At 40.6% G+C, this 11,611-nt stretch overlaps 1 protein-coding gene across 1 annotated transcript in view; it reads left to right on the top strand.

Annotated features, from left to right (window-relative positions):
* The window catches only part of VPS4A (vacuolar protein sorting 4 homolog A), a 176,001-nt gene that overhangs the window by 65,918 nt on the left and 98,472 nt on the right, over positions 1 to 11,611 (top strand). The gene's annotated exons all lie outside the window — the stretch shown is intronic.

The following is an 11,611-nucleotide window of genomic DNA, read 5'->3' as shown; positions in this document are numbered from 1 at the left end:
AGGCGGGTCTCGAACCCGCGGGCTCAGGCAATCCACTCACCTCAGCCTCCCAAAGTGCTGGGATTACAGGCTGAGCCACCGAGCCCGGCTGAGATTATCAGTCTTAACACTGCAGAGTTTCTAATTTTGTTTCTAACTTTACTTGAAATCCAAAATTTGCAAATGATTTGCTTTTTGTAGAATATAAATTGGAATAGATTCAAGGTTATTCCTGTGATATCACTTTTACTTTCATTCCAGTGTGCTTTTTAGAAAGAAAAATGATAGGATTACAAATAGTTGGCAAAAATTATGCATAACTCTGGCTATACTCATGGGAATGTGAACATCTATCCTATGTGTCTTGGCAGAACAAATGTACAGAACCATTGACTAATTGGACCTCGTTTATGTAAAAAGATAGATATTAGGAAGATGGACTTTGCAATTTTGGCCAAGCTATCTGTTTTTCATAAGCCTTGCACTTCCCCTGTATAAAATGAAGATTATGGGAGGATTAATTGAGAAAAGTTTTATAAAATTGGCATAGTAAGTTCTCAAGACATTATCATCATCATCATCATCATCATCATCATTAGAGTCTCACTCTCTCTGTCACCCAGGCTGGAGTGCAGTAGCATGCTCACGTCTACTGCAGCCTTGACCTGCTGGGCTAGGGTGAGTTTCCGCCTTAGCCTTCCAAGGAGCTGGAACCACAGGCATGCACCACCATGCCCAGATGATTTTTTTGATTTATTGTAGAGACAGGGTCTCACCATGTTGCTCAGCCTGATCTCAAACCCCTGAGTTCAGGTAATCCTCTTGCCTCCACTTCCCAAAGTGCTGGGATTACACCCTTGAGCCACTGTACCCGGCCTCAAGATATTGTTATAGGTGTTTATAGTGTCCTTGTGATCTTAAATTAGTTCCTTAATTTCTTTGTCCTCCTGCTTTCTTCCCTCTCCTTCTCCCTCTCTCTCTCCTTCTCCCTCTCCTTCTCCCTCTCTCTCTCCTTCTCTCTCTCTCCCTCTCCCTCTTGCTCTTTCTTTATTGTCAAAATCTCACTTTGTACTCCAGCTTGAATGCAATGGTGCAATCATGGCTCACTGCAGCCTCAATCCTGGGCTCAAGCAATCATTCCGCCTCGGCATCGCAAATAACTAGAACTACCAGAACACACCACCGTGCCTGGCTAATTTTTGTTGTTGTTGTTGTTGTTAAGATGAAGTTCCCCTGTGTTGCCTAGGCTGCTCTCAAACTCCTGGGCTCAAGCAATACTCCCACCTCAGTGTTCCAAAGTCCCGGGATTACAACAAGCATAAGTCATTGCACCTGGCCTCTGTTTTTTCTGTCTGTGGAATGGACATAATAATGCTTGCTCAACTCTACACTTCAGAACTACTTAGAATATAAATAATAAATAATATCTATAAAATCACTTGGAGCTCCTCAGTCCTTAAATTTATCACAGCTCTGTCAAAGAAAATGTCAATTTGTTTATTCATTTTTCTAGTCATCTGAACAATTTCCAATATGGACTTAGTATTGATAAAGTTTCTATGAATATTTTTGTACAAGACTTTGTGGGCATACATTTTCATTTCTCTTGGGTAAATTTATGGGAGTGGAATTGCTGGGTCAAGATGTAGGTATATGTTTAGTTTCAAAAGAAACTGTCAGACTTTCTTCCAAAGTGGTTGTGCTGTTTACGTTCCCACGAACGATGTAGAATTTCCATTTCCCTACTTCACAACATTGGTGGTCTCAGTCTTTTCTTTCTTTTTTTGAGTTGTAGTCTCACTCTGTTACCCAGGCTGGAGTGCAGTGGCACATTCACAGCCACCACAGCCTTGACCTGCTGAGTTCAGGCGATCCTTCCCCCTCAGCCTTCCATGTAGCTGGAACTACAGGCATGCACCACCAACCATACCTAGCTAATTTTTTAATTTACTGTAGAGATGAGGTCTTGCCAAGTTACCCTTGCTGGTCTCAAACCCATATGCTCAGGCAGTCCTCTCACCTTGACCTCCCAAAGTGCTGGGATTATAGGTATAAGCCTCCACACCTGGCCAGGTCTCAGTTTTTAAAATATTAACCCTTCTGTTGGGTATATCGTAGAATCTCTTTGTGGTTCAACCTTTATTTTTATGTAAAGGCTTCGCTTTCTAATCCAAAAAACATATTTGATATTAAAGGGAAACATTCTTTTCTCTACCTTACTACTTTGATTTAGTTCTACTACATAGAGCTGAAAAACTGCTAACGATCAGAATGAGTAAGTAAAGAGAAAGAAGAAGTTTGCTCCCTTCCCACACCTTGAGTTTTTATAGTTTTTAAGACCTCACTAGATGCATCTGATAATTATAAGTATTTCACTCTGGAAAGTAAAAGCTAAATAAGACGAAGTCCAGGGAGAGAACATGAGACTGTTCCTTTGCAAACAGCATTGTAGGCAGTGTGGAGTTTAGCAAGAACAAGGTGTTCTTAAACACTACTTTTCAGAAATGTATGTCTGCATTCTTTGCATTGATTCACAATGTCTCAAGTCATCTTCACATTGGCTATTTTTCATGTAAAAGATAAATTTTTGCTTTATGACATGAAATTATATGCTTATTACTAAATTGAACACATACATTATATCAAAAGCTTTACTAAACAAAAGAAAGTAGGCAAGACTTACAGAATCCTTTGCTTCTGTATACCTAAACATTGATTTGATTCATCTGATCAAAATGTTAATTGCCTTTCTCAGAAAATCCTCAGTGGTTTGACTACAGGCCAGAATTTTACACATTCTAGTCTTTTCCTCTCTCCTGTGAGCCCAAACAATTGCCTGCAGACTGCCTCTATAATATGTGTGTGGTATGTGTGTTTGATGATTTGGGGTTTCACCCCGTCACCTAGGCTGGAGTGCCGTGGTACAGTCATGGTTCACTGCAGCCTTGACTTCCTATGTCCATATTTTTATTAGCAGAGTTTTCATTTGAATGTTTCTTTTAATACAACAGTAGACCTTAGGAATTACTTTGTCCCCTTTATCAGTTTTAGGACTTCTTTAAAGGCTACTCTTCTGGATCTTAGACTCATCAGTCCTATTTTATAGTTTCTTTTCTGTTTCTTCTCATTTAATTTTCTATTTCCCTTTTCGAGAAGTACAACAAAATTTTTTATTTTCATAAAAACTTGTTGATCCATCACTGGGAAATATCTTACTGTCTGTTCTCATCTTTTATCAGCCTATAAGTTCCAGTATCTACTGGTTTTTAATTAGTTTTATTTTCTGACAGATTTATTTTCCATTCTCTCAGCTATTGATACTAGGGTCTCTAACATGAGGATTTTCAGAATTGAAACTGTCAAAGGATACATGTCTGAGAGTGTCCTAGGAACTCAATTAGGTGTAAAGATGTTGAGAAGGTGAGCATTTTGTGCCTAGAAGAAGGATGAACTGATTCCTATCTTTAGTGCTAAGTAGGTCAGTAGGAGGAGTGAAGGAAATTTCTCGTCATGGTTTCACAACTGAACTTTTAGCATTATGTTTAAAGGATGTTATTCTGATTATAGTGCCAAAGCAACCAGGTGGAAATTAATAGTCTCTCTAGAAAATGACCAGCCTGATACATGATCTGAACTAAGAACATTGTTGCTTCCCCCACTGAGTTTGGTGAGATGGGGGTGGATCTGAATTTTCTACTAGGATGAGGGGTGGCAGTCACTGTCCACTGAGTGTAGGGAATGCAGAAAGACTCTCACCGAGCCTCTTTATTTTACCTGTATGCTTTACTCCCACTATCACAGATAACTGACACCACCAATTTCTCTGCCTTTTAGGAATTCTGCAACATGGATTGGCTGGGATTTGGCTCTCCCCACTTTTCATAAACCTGCTAAGTCATTTAACTCCTCTGTCAGCTTCCAAAATTTTGTTGTAGTTGCTTCTCTTGTTTTCCTTGAGCTTGTGGAATTATGCTCTTTTTTTTTTTGAGTTGGAGTCTCACTCTTTCGCCCAGACTGGAGTGCAGTGGCTGCTCCCGGCTACCGCAGCCTTGATCTGCTGGGCTCCGGCAATCCTTCCACCTCAACCTTCCAAGTAGCTGGAACTACAGGCACGTGCTACCACACCCAGCTGATTTTTTTGTTTATTGTATAGATGAGGTCTCGCCAAGTTGCCCAGGCGGGTCTTGAACCCGCGGGCTCAGGCAGTTCACTCACCTCAGCCTCCCAAGGCGCAGGATTACAGGCTGAGCCAGCGAGCCCGGCTCGGAATTATGCTTTTAAAAAAAAAAAATCTTTAAGTTTGTTAATGATTTTTTACAAACTACCCTGAAATATATAGAGATATGGGGTACAAGTCAGAGTTAACTATACAAGTAGACTGTCTGTAGGTGAAGTTTGGGTCTCCAACTGGTCCTCATTTCCCCTGAGTTACGACCAGGTACCCATTGTGTTATTATATGCCCCTCCCCCACTCACCCCGACGGTGCCCAATGACTGCCACTCCCTCCCTTGTGCTAATGTGACTAGTGTTCAAGGCCCTCTTATAAGTTGAACTTCTTTATTTACTTTTTCTTTTGAGTTGGAGTCTCACTCTGTCACCCAGGCTGAAGTGCAGTGGCTCGCTCACAGCCACCTCAACGTCGACCTGCTGGGTTCCAGCAGCCTTCTAAGTAGCCAGAACTACAGGTGCATGCTATCATGCCCGGCTAGTTTTTTGTTTGTTTGTTTGTTTTTATTGTAGAGACGAGGTCTTGCCATGTTGCCCAGGCTGGTCTTGAACTCCTGGGCTTAGGCAATCCTCTCGCCTAGGCCTCCCAAAATGCTGGGATCACAGGCTTGAACCACTGCGCCCGACCTTGAACTTGTTTAAATTAAAAATTTCTACTCTGCAAAAAGGCAGTTAAGAGATTGCAAAGACTTATCCAATAAAGAACTGATATGCAAAATAAACAAATAATTCTTAAAACTCAACAATGAGAAGGCTACCCAATTAGGGATGAATAATAAATCTGAATAGATACCTACCAAAGAAGAAATGCAGATGGTGAATAAACATATGGAAAGTTCAAAACCTTGTCATTAGGAAATTGGAAATTAAAACAACCATGAAATACCACTATATACCTATTAGAATGGCCAAATTCCAAAACACCAACACCACCAAAAGCTAGCAAGGATGAGGAACAACATTCATTGCTGGTAGGAATGCAAAATGAAATGACTTATTTGAAAGATTAGCAGCCGGGCTCGGTGGCTCAGCCTGTAATCCCGCACCTTTGGGAGGCTGAAGTGAGTGGATTGCCTGAGCCCGTGGGTTCGAGACCCACCTGGGCAGCGAGACCTCATCTCTACAATAAATCAAAAAATCAGCCGGGCCTGGTAGCGCATGCCTGTAATTCTGGCTACTTGGAAGACTGAGGCGGAAGGATCGCCGGAGCCCAGCAGGTCGAGGCTGCGGTGGCCGGCAGTGGCCACTGCACTCCAGTCTGGGCGACAGAGTGAGACTCCAACTCCAAAAAAAAAAGAAAGATTAGCAGTTTCTTGCAAAACTAAAATAATCCTTATTACCTAGCAATTGAGCTCCTTGGTGATTATCCAAAGGAGTTGAAAATTTACATCCACACAAAAACCTGCACATGAATGTGTATAGTGACTTTATTCATAATTGCCAAAATTTGGAAGCAACCAAGCCTATTCTTCAATAAGTGAATGGATAAATGAACTGTGGTACATCCATACAATGGGATATTATTTAGCAATAAAAATAAATGAGCTATCAACACACAAAAACATAGAGGACTTTAAATATATATTGTTAAGTGAAAGAAGTCAATCTGAAAAGATTGTGTACTGTGAGATCTCAACTATATGACATTCTGGAAAAGGCAAAACTATGGATAAAAAGATCAGTGGTTGCCAGGGGTTATGGAAAAGGGAGGAATGAGTAAGTAGAGCACAGCAGATTTTTAGGGCAGTGAAACAAATTCTGCATTATTCTACATGTTGTTTTACATTTGTCAAAATCCACAGAATATAGAACACAAAGAATGAACCCTAATGTAAACTAGGGATTTTTTTTTTTTTTTTGAGTTGAAGTCTCACTCTGTCACCCAAGCTGGAGTGTAGTGGCCATCGTAGCCTCGACCTGCTGGGCTCAGGCGATCCTTCCGCCTCAGCCTTCCAAATAGCTGCAACTACAGGTGCGTGCTACCATGCCCGGCTAATTTTTTATTTATTGAAGAGATGAGGTCTTGCCAAATTGCCCAGACTGGTCTCGAACCCCTAGGCTCAGGTAATCCTCTCACCTTGGCCTCCCAGAGTGCTGGGATTATAGTCTTGAGCCACTGTACCAGACCTAAACTATGGATTTTAAGTTAATAATAATGTATCAATATTGGCTTTGCAATTGTAATACGTGTACCACACTAATGTAAAATGTTAATAATAAGGGAAATTGTGGGGGAAGGGACATATGAAACTTTCTGTACTTTTTGCCCAATTTTCTCTGTAAACCTAAAACTGCTTTAAAAATCAATTAAAAGGAAATCTCCTTTAACTGTTGTTTTTAGTGCTATTTTAGGAAGAAATAGGTGTGTGTGCTTAATTGCCATCTTACCCAGAAAGTTGTAGAAATACTTTTGTTTTTAAGATTGGTATAAGTAACTGGATACTACAGCTCATGCCTGTTATCCTTAGCTCTTTGGGAGGCTGAGGTAGGAGGACTGCTTGAGGCCAAGAGTTCAAGATCAGCCTGAGCAACATAGCGAGATCTTGTCTCTACAAAACAAAACAAAAATTAGCCTGGTGTGGTGGCACATGCCTGTAGTCCCAGCTACTTGGAAGGCTGAGGTGGGAGAATTGCTTGAGCCCAGGAGTTCAAGGCTGCAGTGAGCTATAATCACACCACTGCACTTTCTAGCTTGGGTGACAAAGCTAGACCCTGTCTCGAAAAAAAGAAAAAAAAAAGATTAGTATAAGTAATAAAGAAAACATAACTTGCTTTTGTTTTATACTCATATGTTGTCTAATAATCTAGCATTCTATTTTATAGATAACTGCTTGTCATTAAGTAAATTCACGCTAAAGTAAGTTTAGCTACTATAATGACTATTTGAGAAATTTCACTGAATAATGCAATTAACTCATTAAAAGGAATTTAACATACAATTATGATATATCAATAAAAAATTTTTTAAAGGAATTATAACAAGATGATACTATCTTTTAGTACAGTGTTTTATTATTATATAATAGAATATATCGTTTTAAATCTTTCCTAACAAATGTATAGCTCATCTTTCTTCTAGAAAATACAATTTTTTAGCCAACAAATATTTAAGTACTATTGCAGCAACAATTGATATAGTGAAAAATAATGCTAAAAAGAATAAATACTATAAAATAGAAGAATAAATAAATGTCATTGTGAATATTAAGATATTTATCAGACATCCTCTTTCTAGCTTCTCCTGAGCTCTGAGAAACTCCTGCCCAGAAGTCTGTGTCCTCCTGTTGAGTTCTGTGGAGTCTCATTCATTTTCAGTCCAATTAAGTCTTACCATATCATTTCTCTCTCTATTGTAATCTTTCTCACATCCAACTGTAAAATTATTATTAGTTTTTAAAAAATGTTTCATTTATGTTTTAAGAGATGAGGTCTTGCTGTGTTGCCCAAACTGGCCTCAAACGTCTTGCCTTCAAGTGATCCTTCTGCGTCAGCTTCCCAAAGTGCCTGCGCCCAGCTGATTTTTAATTAATTTTTTTTTTTTTTTGAGTTGGAGTCTCACTCTGTCGCCCATACTGGAGTGCGGTGGCCGCTCCCAGCCACAGCAGCCTCGACCTGCTGGGCTCCAGCGATCCTTCCACCTCAGCCTTCCGAGTAGTTGGAATTACAGGCGTGCGCTACCAGGCCCGGCTGATTTTTGATTTATTGTAGAGATGAGGTCTCGCTGCCCAGGCGGGTCTCAAACCCACGGGCTCAGGCAATTCACTCACCTCAGCCTTTTTAATTAATTTATTCTCTAAAAGTTTTAGTTGTGGTAAAATATATATGACATAAAATTTACCATCTTAGTCATTTTTAAGTGTATAGGTCAATAGTGTTAAGAATATTCATATTCTTATACAACTAATATCCAAAATTTTTTATCTTGCAAAACCAAAACCCTGTACTTATTAAATAACTCCTCATTCCCCTCTTCCTTCTTCCCCTGGCAACCACCATTTTTACTTTGTGTTTCTATGAGTTTGACTGCTCTTATATACCTCATATAAGTGGACTCATGCAGTATTTGTCCCTTTGTGACTGACTGACTTTATGTAATATAATATCTTTAGTGTTCATCTATATTGTAGTATGTGACAGGATTTCTTTCTTTTAAGGTGAAATAATTAAATGTATATCCACATTTTGTTTATCCATTCATCCATCGATGCATATTTGGGTTGTTTCTACCTTTTGGTTATTGTGAATGATGCTACTATAAACATGAGTGTATAAATGTCTCATAAAATTCTTCTTCTTCCTCCTCCTCCTCTTTCCCCCTCTCTTTTCTCCCTCCCTCCCTTTCCCTGCCTTCCTCGTCCCTCCTCCCTCCTTCTTCTTCTTCTTCTTCTTGTCAGAGTCTCACTCTTTTTTTTTTGAGTTGCAGTTTCACTCTGTCGCCCAGACTGGAGGGCAGTGGCACACTCCCGGCCACTGCAGCCTCGACCTGCTGGGCTCCGGTGATCCTTGCGCCTCAGCCTTCCAAGTAACTGGAACTACAGGCGCGCACTACCACGCCCAGCTAAATTTTTTGATTTATTGTAGAGATGAGGTCTTGTCAAGTTGCCCAGGCAGGTCTCGAACCCACGGGCTCAGGCAATTCACTCACCTCAGCCTCCCAAAGTGCGGGATTACAGACTGAGCCACCGAGCCCAGTGGGAGTTTCACTCTTTCACCCAGGCTGGAGGGTAGTGGCATACTCCCAGCCACCGGAGCCTTGACCTGCTGGGCTAAGGTGATCCTTCCACCTCAGCCTTCCATGTAGCTGGAACTACTGGCACACGCCACCACACCTGGCTGGTTTTCTTTATTTACTGTAGAGATGAGATCTCAACAAGTTGCCCAGGCTGGTCTCAAACTTGTGGGCTCAGGCAATCCTCTCACCTCAGCCTCCCAAAGTACTGGGATTATAGGCGTGAGCTATCATGCCTGGCCAAAATTATTATTATATATTTTTAGAGATAGGGTCTCACTCTGTCACCCAGGCTGGAGTGTAGTGATAGCTCACTGGAGCCTCAAACTCCTGGTCTGAAGTGATCCTCCTGCCTCAGCTTCTCATACAATTGGGACTACAGGAATGTGCCACCATGCCTGGCTAATTCTTAAAATTTTTGTAGAGACAGGATTTTGATATGTTGTCTAGGCTAGTCTCAGACTCCTGGCCTCAAGCCAGCCTCCCAAAATGTTAGGATTATAGTCATGAGCCACCATGCCCTGAGAAATGATTTTTTAAATTTATTGTTTTGATCATGTTGCTCTCCTGTTGAGAATTCTTAATTGAGTCCATGTTACTTACCAATTAATATCCAGACTTGCCGGGCTCGGTGGCTCAGCCTGTAATCCCAGCACTTTGGGAGGCCAAGGTGTTTGGAACCTTGAAGCCAGGAGTTTGAGATCAGGCTGAGCAACACCCCTTCTCTACAAAAAATAAAAATTAGCCAGGCATGGTGGCACATGCCTATATGTCCAGCTACTCAGGAGGCTGAAGCAGGAGGATCGCTTGAGCTCAGGAGTTCAAGGCTGCAGTGAGCCATGATTATGCCACTGCACTCCAAATTGGGCAACAGACCCATCTTAAAATACATATATATATTTATTTATTTATATCTCGCTGGATTTAACCTGCTATTCAAGATCCTCTAAATTGTGATTCTAAACTACCTCTCACTATATTTAACTATAGAATAGGTAGGAACTCAAAACTCAGGAGAAGTATATATAAAACAAAAGCAAATAGCTTATGTCTTGCTAAGTAAAGATTTTCCTCTGAGTAATATGAACTTTCAAGTACGGACTTTCTTAAGTGATTTGGCTGTTCATAGCTCTTACTTTATGTTTTGGCTATTTTCTAGAACTTTTGTCCTATTTGGCTATTGCCCTAGAACTTTGAAGACTTATAAAAGATGAATAGACTGGAAAGTAGGCCTGGAGGTAGCTAGATGGGTAACTCCAGTGGGAGAGCAGATGAGTGGATGAGTAAATTTTCTCATAGTATAACAGTAGCTTGGTAAGTATGCCCCAGAAGTTTAGAGGTTTCCATTGTAGTTCTGATTTACCACTACCACCTTGGGAAGGCAAGAACTTCATAGCTGTCATAGCAGTCCTTTATAGCACTTTTTGTAACTTGAAATTGTGCTTCATTAATTGTTCATTTTCTACCTTCCCCATTAGACTGTAGGCTCAGTGAGGGTAGAAACTGGCTTTTAAAAAAAAAATTTATCACTGTATCTCCAGCACCAGTGTCTAGCATGGTTTCTGGCATATAGTAGATGTTCATAAATGTTTATTTAAGAAAGGATAGGAGTCAGGCACAATGGCACATACCTGTAATTCCAGCTACTTGAGAGACTGAAGTGAAAGAATTCTTTGAGCCCAGGAGTTCAAATCCAGCTTAGGCAACATAGTGAGACCCTATCTCTTTAGAAAAAAGAAAGAAAAGGGGACAGGGAGGAAAGGGGGAAAAAAGAAAAAGAAGAAAGAAAGAAAGGATAGAATGACCAGAGTTCAAATGAGAATGAATATTTGACATATAAAATATGACAAATTAAAATACTTGGAATTGTTTTTTTCTTATTGTTGTTGTTTTTTGAGTTGGAATCTTACTCTGTCACTCAGGCTGGAGTGCAGTGGCATGCTCATGGCCACCACAGCCTCGACCTGCTGGGCTCAGGCAATCCTTCTGCCTTAGCCTTCCAAGTAACTGGAACTACAGACACGCACCACCATGCCCAGCTAATTTTTTGATTTATTGTAGAGATGAGCTCTCCAAGTTGCCCAGGCTGGTCTCGAACCCACAGGCTCAGGCAATCCTCTCACCTCAGCCTCCCAAAGTACTGGGATTATAGGGGTGAGCCACCACGCCTGGCCAATATTTGGATTTATAAAGGGTTTGGAAATGGTGACAAAATAGAAGGACTCAAACTTCAAAGCAGAAATGCTAATATACATGTAAATTGCCTATTTTTGACAAGTGATACAGAATCTGACGACAGTGCTTCAAGGCAGCAAAAATTGTCTTCAGAAAATAAAGAAAAACCTCTCCTTGGCCAATGGCCATTTGTAGCCTATCATATGAAAACTCCTAATACTTTTTGTTTTCCATTTTGAAAGATATATGTGTTCACGCTTAGAACACAGCAGTGTGTACATGTTAATCATTTATTATTTGACTCTTTAACTTATCTTGGCAAAAACTTTGATCAAATAACAAAACAGTACCCAATAAATTGCTTTATAAGGAATTTGTTCAACGTACATTTTAAAAATTCTGGCTAGCCGGGCTCGGTGGCTCAGCCTATAATCCCACGTCTTGGGAGGCTGAGGTGAGTGGATTGTCTGAGCCCGCGGGTTCGAGACCCGCCTGGGCAA

The sequence above is a fragment of the Carlito syrichta genome, unplaced genomic scaffold (assembly GCF_000164805.1).
Source record: "Carlito syrichta isolate Samal-C Ts95f unplaced genomic scaffold, Tarsius_syrichta-2.0.1 Scaffold312739, whole genome shotgun sequence".
Classification (NCBI taxonomy): Eukaryota; Metazoa; Chordata; class Mammalia; order Primates; family Tarsiidae; genus Carlito; species Carlito syrichta.
This window is presented reverse-complemented; position numbering and strand designations above follow the sequence as displayed.